The 18257-nt window shown below is 49.6% G+C and overlaps 1 protein-coding gene across 5 annotated transcripts in view; it reads right to left on the minus strand.

Annotated features, from left to right (window-relative positions):
• Atp2b4 (ATPase plasma membrane Ca2+ transporting 4) overlaps positions 1-17366 on the minus strand; it is a 96257-nt gene extending 78891 nt beyond the window's left edge. For 4 of the 5 annotated variants that reach the window (XM_070041772.1, XM_070041775.1, XM_070041774.1 and 1 more), the window contains exon 1: positions 16948-17366. The gene's annotated coding sequence lies outside the window, so the exon portion shown is untranslated. The remainder of the gene's footprint in view (positions 1-16947) is intronic. The other variant, XM_070041770.1, reaches the window with a different exon arrangement.
• Between the last annotated feature and the right edge of the window lie 891 nt (positions 17367-18257).

Here is an 18257-nt window from a genome sequence, read left to right on the forward strand (position 1 = left end):
GCAAAATATCCCTGGTCTTAAAGCAATTTTTTGTTCTGAATTTCCCCAATTTTTCTAGAATGATCTTAAATAGAAACTCTATGGAGCTCAGACTGTGGAGTCCTCAAAGCAATGGTTTGAATGTTATGCCTCCCACTTAGTAGCCGTGGGAACCTGGATAAAGTATTTTCTCTTGGAGTCTTAGTTGCATTTTTTGAAAGGGAGGAAGGCATGACACCTTCCTTATAGGGCTGTCACAAGGAGGAAATGAAATCACACAATGTTAGCATCTCTTGGTGGGTGACAGTAAGTGCTTAGTGGATGTTAGATTTTATTTGTATTGCTTTTGTGCTTAGGGAGAAAGTAAACATCTTTAAAAAAAAGAAATAGTCACTTGGCTGAAAATTCACTACTTACATTAAAGGACACTTAGAAAAGACCAAAATACCTCCTGGAAGTGCAGTGCCTCGGGAAGCAACTAGAGCAGGAATGATCATGAACTGACTGTTCCATGCACATATGAAAATGAAAGGTCTAGAAGGGTAGGGGGCGAGGAAGGGGCAGTGACCATGAGAAACACAAAGCCAATGAAAGGAAATATAGATGGTTGTTATTTTTCTTTTGGTGTTGGGACTGAACCTGAGGGTAAATCTATAAGCTACTACTGAGCTACATCCAACCCTAGATGGTTTGGAGGAGGGGGGAAAATGCACAAACTAGCTGGGTAAGCTGGGTGTTGGTGGCTCACATTTGTCATCCTAGCTATTCAGGAGGCTGAGGTCTGAGAGTTGTGATTCAAAGCCAGCCAGGGCAGAAAAGTCCATGAGATTCATCTCCAATAAACCAGCAAAATGCTGGAAGTGGAGAGGTGGCTTGAGTTGTAGACCAGCCTTGAGTGAAAAAGCCAAGTGAGAGCACAAACCCTGAGTTCAAGCCCCAGTCCTGGCACCACAAAGAAGACAAAATTTAAAAAGCTAAAAAAAAAAAAAGATTGATTAAACTATAAAATAAGTGTAAGAAAAGTATACAAGCCAGGAAATAGAAGAAGAACAGGGAGGTCTTTTGCTTGGTTGGGGCATTATTAGAGGACTTATAGTTGAGGGCTCAGATAGGATAACTAAGGGTCCAAGTAGCTTAGACAGGCTCAAGTTAGCTCCAAGTTAGATAAGGGGCTTTTGGATGAACCTGTGTATTGGGCCAGACCAGGAAGCTTTGCAAAGCAACTGTTTACAAGAACAGGTGCATATGAGGAGCTAAGTGCACCCAACAGAGCAAATGAGCACATTCCCAGACCATCAATCTTATCCTAGGTGCCCTGGCCTCCACCTTTCCAACCTCTATTTTCCCTATTCTAGGTCTGCACATTCACATGGCTGCAAGACTGGGCAGACAACAAAACACAGAGGCAGGCTGAGCACCCAGCAGCAGGGTGGACCGCGTGGTGGAGGAGAAACTGCACGCCCATCTGAAGGGAGCAGTGGTTACCTAGCTCCTGCTGACCGTTGCCATGGAAAAAAGGTAGGCTGATAGCGTCAGGGCTTCTGGGTTTTGGAAAGAAACAAGAAATTTGGGTTTTGATGTGAAATCTTCTTACTTTTAAATTTTTGTAACCAACTATAATTAATCTGCAGGGTTGTTTGGGTAGGAGGAAGCAGCATGGTAAAAGTTGAAATGCCCTTGAAGTACATTTTACACAGACTATTCATTTTCTGTTTGTGCAATTTGGAACCTGGAAAGGTTTAGTGAGTTCTTAAAGGTGATAGAGTAGATGAAATGGCTCAAATCCCAGGTTTCTGATTCCTGATCTGGAACTCATGCCACTAGAACATTTGGCTGCCATTAGGAAAGATTGGCAAAAGAAGATAAACTATTGAGCAAAGATGATAATTCTGGGGGAAAAAAAAGTTGTAGAGGGGCTGGGAAGGTGGCTCAGTGGTAGAGCGCTTGCCTTGCATGTATGAGGCCCTGCGTTTGATTCCTCAGCACCACATAAGCAAAAAGAAAAAAGCCGGAAGTAGTGCTGTGGCTCAAGTGGTAGAGCGCCAGCCTTGAGCTGAAGAGCTGAGGGACAGCGCCCAGGCCCAGAGTTCAGGCCCCACAACTGGACCAAAAAAAAAAAAAAGTTGTAGAGTTTCTACTTATTTATCTGTCTACCTACCTGTTCATCTACATAACCATCCACCCATCCATCCACCTACCCACACATCCAAAGGTCCATCCATCTATCCATCCATCCATCCATCCATCCATCCATCCATCCATCCATCCATCCATCCATCCATCCATCCATCCTTTACTGATCATCATGCTATGAACCAAAGACTGCTAAACACTGTCTACTAAAGGACCACTTCTCCTTTTTACTTGAAAGTAGCTTTTGCAGGATGGTGCGTGGGTTTTGTAAAACTGCTGCATTCCAGCAACCATTCTGCCATGGCCTGCCTACGTTGAACTCCCCACTAAGATTCACATCCTTGTCTGAAAGTTACTTCCTCTGAAAGCATCTCCCAATGCTGGATGTTTCTATACCTTAGAAACAGAGGGGACTGGAGTATTCCTCCACTCCCAGAGAGCCTTAAGCCTTGAAGTGACCTACTGGAAACAAGAACAAGATGGCGCTCAAGGCCAATTCCCTTCCAGCATGCATTACCTTGACCAAGGTGCCACTTCACACCAGCCATGTCTCTGTGTGGGCGTACAGGGACATTCCAACCTAAGACTCTCTTGCTTGTTTATACACTTATCTGTTCAGTTCCAGTGCCAGCTGGCAGCCAATCTGGTGACCAAACAGTGGATGGCTCTCTTGGGCCATGATAGCTTCTAAAAAAGTGACAGCATCATTGCTTAGTCTGACTCCCTCCATCAGCAAGAGTTTGCCCACCACTGGCTCTTACAGAATCCATTCCTGGAGGAGGAATGCAAAGTGAGAGCAAACAAGACAAGGTGGTTACACTTCTCCATCTTCCCCTCACTTTATCTGGCTAAGACTTGTAGCTCAGTTATCAAGAACAACCTTAGAATTGGCACCAAAAGGATAACCTGATGTTTGGAAAGGGGAAAAAAAAAATGGAGCCCCTGGTCCAGCCCTGCAGGTGCTCTGCTGGAGAGCTGCAGGAATCTGCAGCCCCTGAGTTTTTCAGCTATCAGGAACATTTCCGTTAATGCACTGAGTCCAGAGGTTAGCAGGGGACAGGTAGACAGGCTTGATGCCATGATCTTTGAAGAAAAGAGAAATGCAGTGGTAGAAGAGGAAATATCAAAAATTGATAAGCACCTACTCTGGGCCAGACCTCCAGAACATGTATGAGTCTTTAAGTTGCACATGGACACACATCTGACCAGACTTGAGGCCAGTTCCACCTGACTCCCCTAAACCTGTGCTCTTCCAGAATAATCAGTTGCTGCTGGTATTAAGGAGAACTTGGTCATTTGGAACCCAGGAACATGCTACAGACAAAAATATTCAAAAACATTCAGGATTTGGTCAATTCTGATTCTTGGGGTGGAAAACCCTGTGGAAATAGGCATACTTTCTCTGTCACTATGGAACCTCCCTATTCTTCTTCCAAGTGCCAGGGAATAGGTTTTCCTGTTAGGGCGCCCCCAATTACAAAATAGGAAACGGGGAATCTAGCGCCAGACTTTCCTTAGACTTTTTTATATTGATTGACTTCCTAATGCCCACCCCACCCCCCATAAAAATAGACTTTGGGGTCAGGGACAAGAAGCATATCCAAAAGATACTGTACTTACTTTAGTGGGCTATTCTCTAAGGCTAGAAAAATGTCTTTCTTCCCTGATTTGGAGAAAGCCTATCTGAAAGTTTTTGTTTGTTTCATGGCTTTATTTTTTTGCAAAACTTAGGGGTCAAACCAAGGGCCTGATGCATGCTAGGCAAAGTGTCCTACCACTGAGTAACACCCCCAGTACTGCAATGGATTTTTAGTGCCAGGACTGTTTTAAGCTCAATGGACAAAAATGATTTAGATCCTTGTGCTAAGGACACATATATTTTTGGGAGGCAGCATGGCACAGGCCTTGGTGTCAGGTGGATCTGGGTCAGTTCTCAGCCTCAACCAGCCAGATGACTTCTGGGAGGGAGCTTGACCTACTTACCTGTAAAATGGGTACAATAACATGTTGGCATGTTAATAAAGGGTCGTAAGGATTAAAGATAATTGCGACAGAATGCCTAGAACATGGACATGGTGGTGCATGAAGGCCAGCCTGGGCTACACAGCAAGAACTTAAAACAATCCAGACACTTAGTAAGTCTCAGAAAAGCAAAATAATACAAACAAGTAAAAACAAACAAACCACCATCACCACCACCAAAACCCCAAATAACTAGGTATGGTGGATCTAATAGCTGTAATGACAGCTATTAGAAGGCAGAGATCTGGAGGATCACAAATAGATGCCAGTTAACAAGAACCCATTTCAACCAAAAAAAAAAAAAAGCTAGGCACAATGGTGTATGCCTGTCATCCCAGCTGTGTGGGAAGCCTAAATAGGAAGATCTGGCAAAAAGCAAGTCCCCATTTGTACAATGACAAAAGCAAAAAGAGGTAAGAGGTGTGACTTAAGCTGTGGATTACCTATTTAGCAAAGCTACAGCCTTAATTTCAATCCCCCAAAACTGCCAAACAAACAAACCTCAAAAAAGGAAAACAACAACAACAACAACAAAAACAAACTCCAAGACCGAACTAAAATGAACAAACCCATAGATTTTGGAATAAATTGTTTCCTCTTAATTTAGAGGTATCAGCCTGGGAAACCAGTGTCCTAAAGACACTGATGAGCCCATGCTCATGAGCCCACTTGGATATGAACCCAACTACAGTCCTTTTCCCATCCAGGAACACCTGACCCCACGTGCACCCCATAAGCCCCAGTGGATGAGACAGGCCTGGGTGGCCATGTCTGACCACCCTCTGCCAAGAGTTCCCAGGTAACTGGAGCAGGGGAGGACACCAGGTCTCTGCTGCAATCCACATTTCTGAGGATTTGGACTGACAGCTTGAGGGAACTGATATGGAACGCTAGACATGGACGAAGCAGCTGAGCCTGTGGGTGTGGACAAAGCTGCAGAAGTCCAGAGAAGACATGGCCTTGTGTGGGGGACAGTCTCCCACAGTGCTCTGTACCATTTCCCTGCAACTTTGTTCTTTTCTCCTGCTCCTCTAAGTGCAGGAGAGCTCCTGTTCCTATAACCAGATGATCTAAGACAAATCCTATACCTGTCTCAGAAGGTGGTTGTTGTGACATAATTGAAAAGCAGCTGGTGTTAAGTCGACATTCAATAAATGCCGTTGAGTCTCTCCATGTTTTTGTCAGCTAGTCAGTCAGCAATAGAGAGAGGAAATCCATAAATAGGTTAGACTAGGGCTGTTCCTCGGTCTTGTTTTATGAATATCTTTATGAATCTATAAAATGAAGATGGATGAGTATTGGCTTCTTTGTTGGCTGGGAATAGGAAAAGAGATTATTTGAATTTCATTCTGAACACACAGTGAACATGGACTCAGATTAAGACGTCTACTGCTGTCGTTATTTAAGGCACAAGTGTTGTCTTGGGTCTTGTGTGCTTGTGTAGACGTGGTAAGAGCAGGATGGAACACAGGGAGTGAGACAGAGAAGGATGCTTGGGGAATGGGGTCACAGGGATGGGCAGTAGACAGGAGGGACTGGATGGAGAGTGCAGGGGAGAAGAGGGAGGCACAGTAAGCTATCCCTGTATGTAACACCTGCATGTTAATGAAATGTTTTTATCTTTCGTTCTCTCTCTCTCCCCTCCCTCCCCCCCTCCGCTTCTTTCCTTCCTTCCTTCCTTCCTTGCATCCTTTCTCTTTGGTGCTGGTACTGGGGCTTGAACTCATGACCTCACTCTCTCCTTTTCACTCAAGGCTGGCTTTCTACCACTTGAGCCACAGCTCTACTTCCAGCTTTTTGGTGGTCAATTGGAGGGAAGAGCCTCATGGGCTCTTCTACCTGGTCTGTCTTTGAATCTCAATGGTCAGATCTCAGTCTCCGAATAGCTTGGATTCTAGGCGTAAGTCAAATATAGTTTCTAGAAGAGAAAACTGAGGTTCAGTAAACTTATGCCCAGGATGTACTGTTCAAAGCTGAATCCACTCCTTCATACAACACTGCCTCCAAAAGAAGGGTGGAGGGGCTGAAGAGAAAAGCAAGGGCTGGAGGAGAAACACTGGAGGCTTCCTGGAAATTGACTTTTGATTCCTATATACCTTTTCTGGGCATCCCAGAGATGTTGCATCTGTCTCCTCCATCAGAGGATCCAGACATGGCAGGAGTTTTAGCCAGGCAATGCTTTGATCTCATCCTGAGGAATGACTCCACCAGGCTGGACACACACCCAGCTTCAGCACCACAGCCTGGTCCACAAGGAGTCTTTCTCTAGCAGAGGGCAGGGCTAGCTAGATCCTTCACCGGGCCTCAGCCCCTAGCAGCCCCCAGGGGCCCAGCAGTGGAATAGCCCTTCCCAGCTCAGAGGTGTCTTAACTCCCTGAAATCAGGAGTTAACTGTGCTCTCCAGACAAACAAAGGTAAATTCTTGGGAACATTGCCACAGCAGGGGCCTTGCACAGAAAAGGCTTCCCTGAACTGCAGGCCAGCCCCTATGCCCCTCCCAGCCTCTTGGGGAACCACTTCTTCCCAGCCCAATACAGCGGTTGACATATGGTCTGCACTCATTTCACATCCATTGAATAAATACAGGAGTGAACAAGCAAGCAAACGAATGACAGCTTGGCTGTTGCCATATAAAATCAGCACGCGCTGTCACACTAGGGTGGCCCCGCCCTGTTGACTCCTAGACCCCAAACCAGGGCCGAGTCAGTGGTCAGTCTGGCTTAGTCAGCTGCCAAGAAAGAAGTGAAGATCTTCCCCTCTGCACTTCCTATGACCTTGTAAAAGAGCCATGCCCAGAGGAAAGGGCAGGGCCAGGGATACCCAGGCAGGAGGAAGGCCCTGCCCACCCCTTCCCAGGATGCCTGCTTCCCCTCTCGATTGCTCTGATTTCTCCCAGCTCAAAAGCTCCCTGTGTGAGAATAACTGGAGAAGCAGAAACCCAGCTCCATTGGACGCTGTGCGGAAGAGGGTGGTAACCAGAAGTCTTCTTTCTCATCTACATTTTCTCCAGTGCTAATAATGATCTGGATAGTTAATAATCCAAGCAACCCTGTGCTGTGTCAGCATCCTGGCTTTACAGTTTCCAGCATCTTTCTTCAACATGTTCACAACACATGACCACCTGCACCACACATTTTCCTCCAAGGGGCAGGAATGGCTCTCCACGTGAGGTGGGGAGAGACGCTGGTTACCAGGGAGGTTTGGTGATGATCTGGGTTCCAGCCCTGGCTATGTCCCCATGTCCTTAGGCAAATCTCTAGGTTTCAGTTTGCTCGTTTGTGAAAAAAGGAAATGGAACTGATTTTCCAATTTGGTCCATATCTCACATGCTGGCTCAACAAAATAAGCCATCCCCCGTTGCCCTCCTGTCAACCCAGAGCCTGATGACTGACCTGCCTGTGCAGTGTGCAAGGTCAGAAAGCTCCTGGATGTTCAGAGGCCAGCTGTGCCTGGCCTCAAATTCTAACAGATGCCGACGAGTGTGCCCCACACGGACGGCAGTGGTACAGACGGCAGGGAGGACACATCATCCTAATGGCACCATGAGAGCAGGCAGCCAGCCAGCCGGCCGCAGCTGAGACCAGATGCCATCCCGCCCGCGACACAGGCGGCGCTCGCTGGCTCAGACAGGTCTGGAGCCAGTCCAGTGGTCCAGCGGGTGGAAGTCTACAGCCTCCCTTACCTGCCAGAGCCTCTGACTCTCCGTCATGCTCAGGCACAGAAGGCAGCAGTGCAGTATTCCCTCCGACCTCTCCTTCCCCTCACCACCCTTCCATCCATCTATCCTGCTCCTCCTCCAAAGCCTGTTTGGGATCATCTCCTCCAAGAACCATTTCCAGCTTAATCCTGCTAAATTCTGGTTGGTCCATTCCCACAAATATTTCTTCAGCTCCCAGCTCCCTAAGGAAGTACTAGTCATGCATCCTTGGGTCCTGTGTGGCTTCAAGTGAGTGGGGGGGAGGGGCGGCGGGAGGAGGAGGAAGGAGGGGGTGGGGAGAGAGAGAGTGTTCTGAATCCTATCCGCCACTGGATTTGGGGAAAAGAGAGGGGATGGGTTGGGAATTAAAGTTTCCTTTGGCTTTAGCTGCCAGGCATTCAGGACAGAGGAATAATTGGGAATAGATGCATGGCGTGTTTCTCTACCTTTGGCCAGTTCCAGGAAGGCTTGTGAGAAGATCTCAATGAGAGTCTGTACACGGGCTTGGGCTACTTGTCTATTTCCAGCACCAAAAGTCTGGATTGAGAGACAGGGCACGCTGGCCTAGCAGTTGGCAATTTTACACAATTTCTCCTAATGCACTCCACAGTTCAGATGAAGATCTAACCTCTCCAGACTATAGCACTGAATAAAATCCTTAATTCCTAATGTCTAATAATGTTAATGGCAGGTTGAACCATATGAAGTCACCTTTTATTGGCTGAAAATGGTAGCCTATTGGCAGTTTCATATGGTTTAACCAAATGACTCTCTGAGGGCTCCTGTCCCTTAAGAGACAGCAAACTGAGTGAGGACCTTACCTCTAGCTGGAACTTTTATCTCCCGGTTTAGAACAGGACAGAACCAAGACCTTGGAAATACAGAATTAAGTACTTCCTCAGGGAAGTTCTTCTTCCCAAATTTCAAGAAATGCAAGTCCTTAATTTTTTTCCATTTGTACAGGGGTAAACGCACTGTATTAAATATGTAAGGTCTTATCTACGTGGGTTTGATTACAGAAACTAATAAAGTATTCTCTAAATAAAAAAAAAAAAAAAAGAAATGCAAGTCCTTTCTGGGCTTCTCTCACGGTAGAAGATAGAAGACTAAGGCGCAGATTGCTCAGCACCACTCTAGATTCTAGAGTAAATAGGGTTTATCCTAGGAGTTTGGGCCTTGAGGCTTTTGCGTCAGAAATGTCCTGTATGCCTAAATTTGGTATCCCCATCCTCAGGCAAGGTCAGACAGCACATAGAGTCTAGATCTGGACTGGGGACATTGCTCAAGTAATAGAACACCTGCCTAGCAAGTATAAGACCCTGAATCAGACTCCAGTAACATTAGAGAGAAAGACCAATAGCTACACAGAGATAGAGAGAATGCCCAGCATTGGTCATAGTCCCTCACCCATGGCAGTCCCACAGCCCTGGGAACAAGCCCCTCTCTGTCTATTCCCCTTCCAATGTCTATCTTTCTTGCTCCAGCAGGCTCCTGGAAAGACAGAAGGGGAAAGACTGAAGGATCCATAGCTCTGTCCTATATGAAGAGTCTTAAGTAACACTGGGCCTAACCCCAGGATTTACAGGAAGAGAGGAGAGCATCCCTGAAACCCTATCTCTCTCCAAAGCCAGAACCAGGCTGGGGGAGGGGGAATAGCAACATGATTATTTTGGTTACTAATACACTGTCCTGGCCAAGGGGGTACCGGAAGGTCCAGCTTAGCCAGGTATAAGGCTTTGGGCAGGTCCAGCGAGTTTTTCCTAAGAACCACCTATTTATAAACCTCCAAGGGTACAATCATGGATGCTGAACAACCACCTCTGGCTGTTGATGCAGCCCTCTTCTTACAACCTGGGACCCTCCTCAAAAAGCATGAGTAATTCTAGAAGCCCTTGGAAGAATAAGACTTGGGGGATGGATGACAAGAGTCCAGGATTCATCTAGTGTTTTTTCCTGGTGTTGACCTTGTCTCCTGTCTTAGTATATAAAAATGCCAAACCTCAAATGCTGAAAAGCTAGCCCAACAAACCATAGATCCTTCATTTAGGTTAACCAATTTGGATTATTAACACTGCCTGTTCTCTTGTATATATGCAGGCAGGCACACTCTTGATGATCTAAAATAACTTGCAGGCACTTTGCCCTAAATACTTCTATGAAATCCCTGAAAATGAGAATATTCCCTTATGAAACTCTTTTACCGTCATCACACCTAAAAAAACTTATTGCCTATTATCTAATTCCTCTATTGAAGTGTTCCCAATGGTTCTAGGATTTTGTGGGTGGTGATGTCTGGCTCAGGATCCAATTAGTTTATGTGTTGCATTTGGCTAGAAAGTTTCTACCCCTACCTTTCCAGACACAATTTTTATCTTTTTATGACATCTGCTTTTTTGAAAAGTCTTAGTTAGCTTTTATTTAGACTGGCTCACAGTCTTGATTTCTCTTTTGTCTCTCTAAATTAGATCCAAGATAAAAACTTTTTTGGGGGGAGGTCAGTACTAGAGTTTCTGAACTCGGGGCCTTGCTAGGCCTTGCTAGACAGACTCTCTATGGCCTACCACATCTGTATCCCAAGATGAACTTTTTTTTTTTAAACTAGAGCTTCTTATTGAAGATTAAGCCTCCTGGGGGAGGTTCAGTTGCTGGTCCCACTACTGCTGATGCTTGATCACTTGGTTGAGGTGTCAAGTAGTGGATCTTCCCATTTAAAGATTTTTTTCTTTTGTCAAGACTTAAATAATGAATTCATATGTGGTGTTCTGGACTAAATGCTTGTGGTAACCCCACCCCTACCTCATACCCAATTCAAGGCATTAGGAAGTGCTGTAGGACCTTTGGGAAATAATAAGATCATGAGGGTGGAGCCCTGAGGAGCAGGGTTAGTGCCTTCCTAAGACATTGGTGGTGACACCATAGTTAATGGTGACTATAGTTAATAATAATGTGTATTTTTAAACTTCTGAGAGCAGATTTCAAACATTCATGTAACATGTACAAAAGGAAGATAAATATATGATGATGGATATGTTAGTCATCTTGATTTAATAGCTCTGTAATATATATATATATATATATATATATATATATATATATATAAGCATCATTCTGGGTACTCTACAAATATGTATAATTATTTTTCAATTAAAAACTAAGGGAGGGCTGGAAAGGTGGCTCAGTGGTAGAGCGCTTGTCTTGCATGCATGAGGCCCTGGGTTCGATTCCTCAGCACCACATAAGCAAAAAGAAAAAAGCTGGAAGTGGCCCTGTGGCTCAAGTGGTAGAGCGCTAGCCTTGAGCTGAAGAGCTGAGGGACAGCGCTCAGGCCCAGAGTTCAGGCCCCACGACCGGACCCCCCCCCAAAAAATAAAAAATAAATAAAAACTAAGGGAAAAGAGAGAGCAGCAGTTGAGGGCTAATATGCAGGGTGTGTGGGTTAACATGGTAGGACCCCTCTGTACAATTAATGTACACTAATAACAATGACCAAAGGTCAACCCTTCAAGGTCATGTAACAACTGTACAGGTATATGAAAACAATCCATTCTCAGAGCAAGTAATGAAGAAGGAAAAGTTTTGGTTTTTTTGAGTCAATGTCTTGCTATTTTGTCCAGACCAGCCTCAAACTCATGATCTTCCAGCATCCCAAGTAGCTGGGATTACAGATATGAGCCAACACTTTAACTTTTAAAAAGTTCTATACTTCTATACCTGATTAGTTGGCATTTGGTTTAACTTTTCCCTTCCTGCTCTCCCTGCCTCCTCTAAACAGGAGGCAGTGGAATCTCTTTTTGTTTATTGTGTTACCATGATCTGTTTTTGGATGCTGAGTGTGGCCCCCATTTGTCTGGAGCTCCTTAAAGTGGCTCTGGTGTGCTCCACAGGAGCTTTCTGGCACAACATGGTTCACCACACCTTTCCAGTGTTGAATTTGGGTCATTTTCCAAGAAACATTGGTTTCTTCCAGTGGGAAGCAGTACTTGAAAACTCAGGCACTAGGCACTGCTTCCAGCTATTTCTGGTATAAGAACCACAGGGGCCAGGTGTTGGTGGCTCACACCAGGAGGCTGAAAACTGAGGATTGTGGTCCAAAGCCAGCATGGGCAAGAAAGTCCACGAGACTCTTACCACTAGTAAAGCAGCAAAAAGCTGAAAGTAGAGTTGTAGCTAAAGTGGTAGAGTACCAGCCTTGAGCAAAAAACTAAGGAACAGAACCCAGGCCCTAAGTTCAGGCCCTGCACAAGAACAAAAACAAACAACAAAAAAAGAAGCATTACCTTGCATTACTTTACATCTTTCCTGGTCTTTGATTGTGTATCTTTAGGATAAATTCCTATGAATAGGATTGCTGGGTAAATGCACGTTTAGTCTGTTAAATATTGCTAATTTAACCTCCTGAGGATTGTGCTAGTTTGTACCCCTGCCACTAATTCTGCAAATCACTGGACCTTCTATGAAGTGTGAGCAGAGAACTTTCCTTGAACCTAGCAGAATGTTGTTAACCTGTCTATCAAACATGGCACTACCCTGAGTCTTCCCTAAATGATGTCAGGAAGGCAACAGAACATGGTTTCATTTGTCCCATTCTAGTTCATCGTTCCCAGCGTTTCCCAGGAGTTTATGTATGAAACCAGAGGAGAAAGCAGAGGCAGAAGACAGGAAAGCAACCCATCCCTCCACACCACATTCTCCCCTCTCTTCTCTCTCCTCGATCGCTCACCCTCATACCCCATTACACAGCCTCTTCCCTGACCAGGAAGACTTGGTTGTGGTTCTAAGAAGTGCCACCTAGTTTCCCTCCTCCACTCAAGTTCATGTGGAGTAGACACTGAAGATGGAGGCAGAAGGAGAATCCTGGCTTTTCTGTTTCACATGCAGAGGAAAATAGGTCAGTGGAACAAGAATGGCCACGTAAGGGAAAGAGGAGGCAGAAAGATACTAGCAGAAGACACAGAGCACAAATCATTCCATACCATCCACGTGGACGCCATCCTCAGGCCTTGCTCATTCCTCTGACTTACAGAAAGGGGGAAATGAAGCATGCCTTATAGAAAAGAGCATGGAGGTTTAAAAAAAAAAAAAATAGGGCTGGGGAGTGGCGGAGTGCTTGCCTGGTATGCATAAGGCCCTGGGTTCCAGCTCCACCCGCCTAGCACACACATTAAAAATAGAACTACCATATGATCAAGAAATCCTACCACTGGGTATGTATCCAAAGGAAGTGAAATCAGTGTGTCAAAGAGACATCTGTACCACGTTCACTGGGGAACTACTAACAAAAGCTAAGAGATGGAAACAACTTAAGCGTCCATCAGCTGGTAACTGGGTAGAGGGAATTGTGGTTCATACACACTATGGAATATTATTGAGCTATAGAAGGAACCAGCCTGTCATGTGGGATAACACTGAAGGAACTGAAAGTCGTGTTAAGTGAAATAAGCTATACACAGATACGTATGGCAAGATCTCCCCTCTGTGGGAAGAGCTAGCTGATCTTCTAGGAGTTGAGCATGGAAGTGGTTACCAGAGGCTGGGGGCGGGGGAGGGAGGGAGGTGAGTAGGGGCTAATCCATAGGTCCTAAGAGTTAGGAGAAATAAGTTCTGAGTGGAACTGTGGCTCAAGTGGTAGTCTTGAGCGGAAAAAGCCTAGTAAGAGCATGGGGTCCTGAGTTCAAGCCCCAGTACTGACACTAGAAAAAAAAGGTTCTGGTATTTCATTGAACTATCTCTAGAGACTAAACCATAACTGTCTATTTCAAAAGAGCCAGGAGGTAGTGATTTTGAATTTTCGTGACGAATAACATTTACTTTGATTTGTGTGTTACACAATGTGTACATGTATCAAAACTTTCATATGACAATTTAAAATAACTATGAACTATGAACGTCAAGGGGGGAGTGGAGGGGGGGAGGGGGGACTCAATTATCCTAGAGAAGGCAGGCCTAGGGCTTTCTCCTGCAAGATCACCATACTTGTTTCTTGTTCTGGGTGGCCAAGAATGAACCTAATTTTTTCTCTCCTTCCTGAGTTTAGAGGCTCTGGAATGTTCTATCCTGGATGGGAAGGGTTGGCCCTTGATGTGGGTGCTGGTTTCCAAGGCCAGGAGCTTGTAACAAAAGCGCCCAGGGCAGAGCGGGAACTGACTGGGAAGTTCAGGTTGAGGCTTGTACTGCTGACAGGGGGCAGCGCTGAGCGGCCCAGCCCCCTTCAGAAAGAGAGTGGGGGGGATGGAGAAGGCTTCCTGACCTTTCTGCCCAGCAACTTAGATGGGCCACCTTAGGCCACCCAGGCCACAATAGGTCTTCCAGCACCTGTAACCTGGGCAACTTCTAGATGCTTCCCCTTTTGGTTTTCTTCTGACAATCTCACAGATGGGAGTCAGCCACTCCCCACACCTAACAGTGACTGTGGGGAGCAGGCTTCCTGGTGTGCAGAGGGGAAGCTGAAGATCACAGAGCCAGTTAGGGCTCCCCTCAACACCCCTGGATGTGGATGATACCAGGCTCATCTATGCGGCCCTTCCTTTTCTCAAGTGCACCTTGCTGGGCGCTGGGACTGCTAGGGACTTCACCTTGAATCTAGAGATGCAGAGGTCCCAAAGAAGGACTGGGGCGTGGCAGGCCCAAGGCAGGAAACCCCAGCTCCCCAGCTCTGATATCCCCCCACCCCCCACCCCTGCTCTGATCGGCTTCTCTCCAGCAGGAGAAAGGGGGCTGCAAAGGCTGCAGAGGGATGGAGGGCTGTGGGTTTGCTGCAGTGACCTCCCCCCTTCCCGGCCCCTTCTCCCGTGGACTCCTGCGGGGTGCAGATTTCTGTACCATCCTAGGCCCCGGACTCAAGGCCACGGAGCAGGGTCCCACGGGCTTGCCAGCGAGTCGGGAAGCCCTCCCCAAGTCGGCCACACTGACACCCAGTCAGGGTCCTGAAAGGAGGAAGGCGGGCTACAGGAACAAGGGAAGAAGTCAGCAGGGGAGGGGCGTGAAGGGCAGAGGCGGAGCTGAGTGATTTCAGGGTTGAACCTTAGCCAGCTGAGGCAGGAAGGATGGGGACTCCCCAGGCAGAGCAGGGATCCCCACCCCTTCCGACAAGGCCATTAATTCCCTCTTGGGGAAGGCCACTTTGCAATGAGGTGGCGCTGTCTAACCTAGGGGTGCAGTGACATCCCTCACCCCACACCTGGAAAGGACAATGGGTTGGGGTGGGGGGCGCCCAGGCCTTCTAGCAGACAGCCTTCCCAGTCTCCCATGGGCTTCTAGCCAGGTCTATGCTTATTCCTGCAAGCACAAGCACGTGAGCTGGACCTCCAGCTTTACCCCACAGAGAGTCCCTCAGGGCCCAGGACCTGCCCCCTCCCCCAGCACTCTTACCAACAGGCTATCCACCCTCCTACCCTATACAGCCTCCTCTCCAAGGATAGCCTAGCTCACGGGGGGGGGGGGGGGGGGGGGTGTAAAAGGTGTGCGGGGTGGGGGAGGGTCACAGCCTCTTGGGGCCCTTCTCCTAAATCCTCTCCACCCAGTCCCCTTCACCCTTAGTTTCCCTCTCCAAGCCTGTCTCAGCCAGGAATGGCACGGGTCTCCTCCCTTCCAGGTAAGGAGAACCCCCAGCCAGGAGAGGGTTGCAGCAGGAAGGGCCTGCGGGAGGAAGAGCTTTTTTGGGGAGGGGGGGAGGGCAGTGCAAAGGATGGAGGGAGAGGATGTGAAGATTCCCTGCCAGACACCCCACCCAGAGGAGGCGCTGCAGAATGGGCTTTCGGGCTGTTGTTTTTTGTTTTTCCCTCCCTCCTTCCCTGCATCACAGATGCAGCAGAGTGCCCGCCGGTTTCTTCATCTGACACCCCCACTTATCAGGCCAGCAGGCGCCAGCGTCATGGCTGCAAGTTATTGGAAGTCCGGTAGAAATGCCCAGGAGGGAGGTGCCCCGGGCTGACCAGCACCCACTCTGCCCAGGAGGAGGCTGGCAGCCCCTCCCTCACCCTCCACATCTAGGTAGAAAAAGAGCAATGGGTACCCTTGGAGTAGGTGGATGGGTGTGAGGCCTGACCCCTGGTATAAGGGTGCGGCCACCTCCTCCACCAGGAGGAGAGAGAGAGAGAGAGAGAGAGAGAGAGAGAGAGAGAGAGAGAGAGAGAGCGCAAGAGTGCAAGAGCGCAGGCGGGCGCACCGAAGGACAGAATCCCAGCCTTAACATCTAGCTCTCCAGCAAGCCAGTTGGGGGCCCTATCAAGAATGCCTGCCTGCAGCCCACTCCAACCAGCCTCCCAAGTCTCTAGCCTTGAAACAAACAAACAAAACTTTCCAACTTCTACCCTTTCGCCTGCCTCCCCTTGGGGGACGCCCGGAGATGCCTGGGGCGGTGTCCTGAGGGACACTCATACAGTTGGTTCCGGGGTGCTCACACTCAAACAACAGCAGTACAGGGAACTCCCAGCTTTTTCCACAGCTAATTATAGCCGTCAAAGTCTGAGGATGTTTTGTAAGCAGCAGAGAGGAATTACTGAGGTTTCTCTGTGAAGACATGACATTGGGGCGCTTCAAATCCTCCCCACCACCCCCAACTTCTCCATCCCAGCAACCCTCCCGCCCCAGACCCCCCTATTCCCCGGCCCACCCCCATGAAGATCTCTCCCTTGGTTCCCTCCTCCCCATCTCTCTTTCCGGCTTTTGAGAAAGGGAACGAACAGACGCGGAAAATATTTTTTGCAACAGTTTTCCATTCTGCGTCTCATTCCCAAGCCAGAGGGGGAGGGGAGGGGGAGGGCGGACGCAGGGAAATAAAACGCTCCCCCCTCCGAGTTCCCTTTGAGTGTGAAAACACCATCCCTCCATTTCCCCAGTCAGCCTTCCTCCCCCCCCCCCCCCGGGCCCCGGCGCCACACGAACTACGAGAAGAAAAATACATCACTTGTTTGATCGCGTGGCTGCTCAGAACTGAGGCCGGGGACGAGCGACGGGCGCCGGCGGACCCGTGCACGCGCACACGGATTTCCCCCAAACCACCACCCGCACCGCGACCCGCACCGCGGGGGCCCCAGAGCCCCGCAGCTTCCGCAGCCGCGGGGAGCCGGGAGGAAAGTTTGCCCCCCGCAGCGTCCGCGCGCCCGCCGCCTGCCTACCTCGCCGTCTAGCAGAGGTCCGGGCGTCCGCCGGCGGGACTCGCCGTCCGCGTTTCCATGGAGGGCTGGGCTGGGCGGGGAGACCCCCCCCCCCGCCGGGCTCCCCGCGGGCGGCGGCCGCGCTGGAGGCGCGGGCTCGGCTGCGGCTCCCGCCGGTCCCGCACAGCAGCCCGGGAGTGGGCTGGGTCTCCCCGCCACCCGGCCCTGCCGTCAGACCGCGGGGACCTTCCTGGAAGAGAACGCGTGCGGGGAGCCCGGCCGGCGTGGGGGGCCGTCTCTGCCCGCGCTCTCCCCGCAGTGATGCTTCCCCGGGAAGTTCGCGCGCCCCTTCCCACCCTCCCGCGGCTCCGGACCGTCTCCGCCGCGGCGCGTTCTGAAGAAAACGCTTGTCATGGAAACCGCTCCGGCCAACTCGGGCCAGACTCGGGCTCCCCAGCTCCGCGGGGCGGGGCGGGGCGGGGGCGGGGCCCGGCCGCGGGGGCGGGGCCCGGCCGGGGCGGAGCTTGGCGCCGCGCCAGAACATTACTCTGCTCTTAAGGTGGCTCCGCCCGCTCGGCTCTCGGCGGCCACGGCCTCTCGGGGGCGTCTTAAGGGGGAAATGGGCCGGACCGGGGAGCCAGGCTGGTTCCTCCCGCGCTGGCGGTCGGGCGGGCCCTCACTTGTGGAAGGGAGCAGCGCCGGGGTGGGGTGGGTGGACGCGTGGGGTGGATGTGGGCGGCGGTGTTCAACCGTTGCTGCGGGGAAGGGAAATGAAGGAAGCGTCTGCAAACCCTGGGCTTCCTGCAGCTCCTTCCTACCGGCTGGAGAGCCTGGGAGACCGCGACCCCGAGCCCCGAGGGGGCCGCGGCCTCGTGGACGTCTCCCCGGCATCCTGCTGCTGTCACCGCTGAGGCGGGGGGCGGGGAGGACGGCTCCGGGGCTCCCGCATTCTCGCCTCTGCATCCACGTGGCACACAGGGGTCACCCCCCCCACCCCCCGCGTCCCCGTCCCCGCACAGCACAGCATGGCTGCCGGCTACACCGACTCTGTAGATCCTACAGCGAGGTTGCTAACCCTCAGGACGATCTGGAAAGGTTCTTATCCCCACCCTCCTCTTGGAGTGGAGAAAATTGAGTTGCTGGCCCAAGGTTAGAAATCGAGTTAAAGGCCGAGCCAGGCTCCAAGGCCAAGTCAGACCCAGCTCCTCCCGGGGTCATGCGGTGGCCCACATTTCCATTTGCACACGCACAGACAACCCTGCACACTTGTACAGAACCGGTAAACTATCACACCCCCGCACCTACACACCCACCAGCACTGAGCAACAGTG

The sequence above is a fragment of the Dipodomys merriami genome, unplaced genomic scaffold (genome assembly GCF_024711535.1).
Source record: "Dipodomys merriami isolate MVZ:Mamm:240054 unplaced genomic scaffold, mDipMer1.0.p SCAF_31, whole genome shotgun sequence".
NCBI classification, from domain to species: Eukaryota; Metazoa; Chordata; class Mammalia; order Rodentia; family Heteromyidae; genus Dipodomys; species Dipodomys merriami.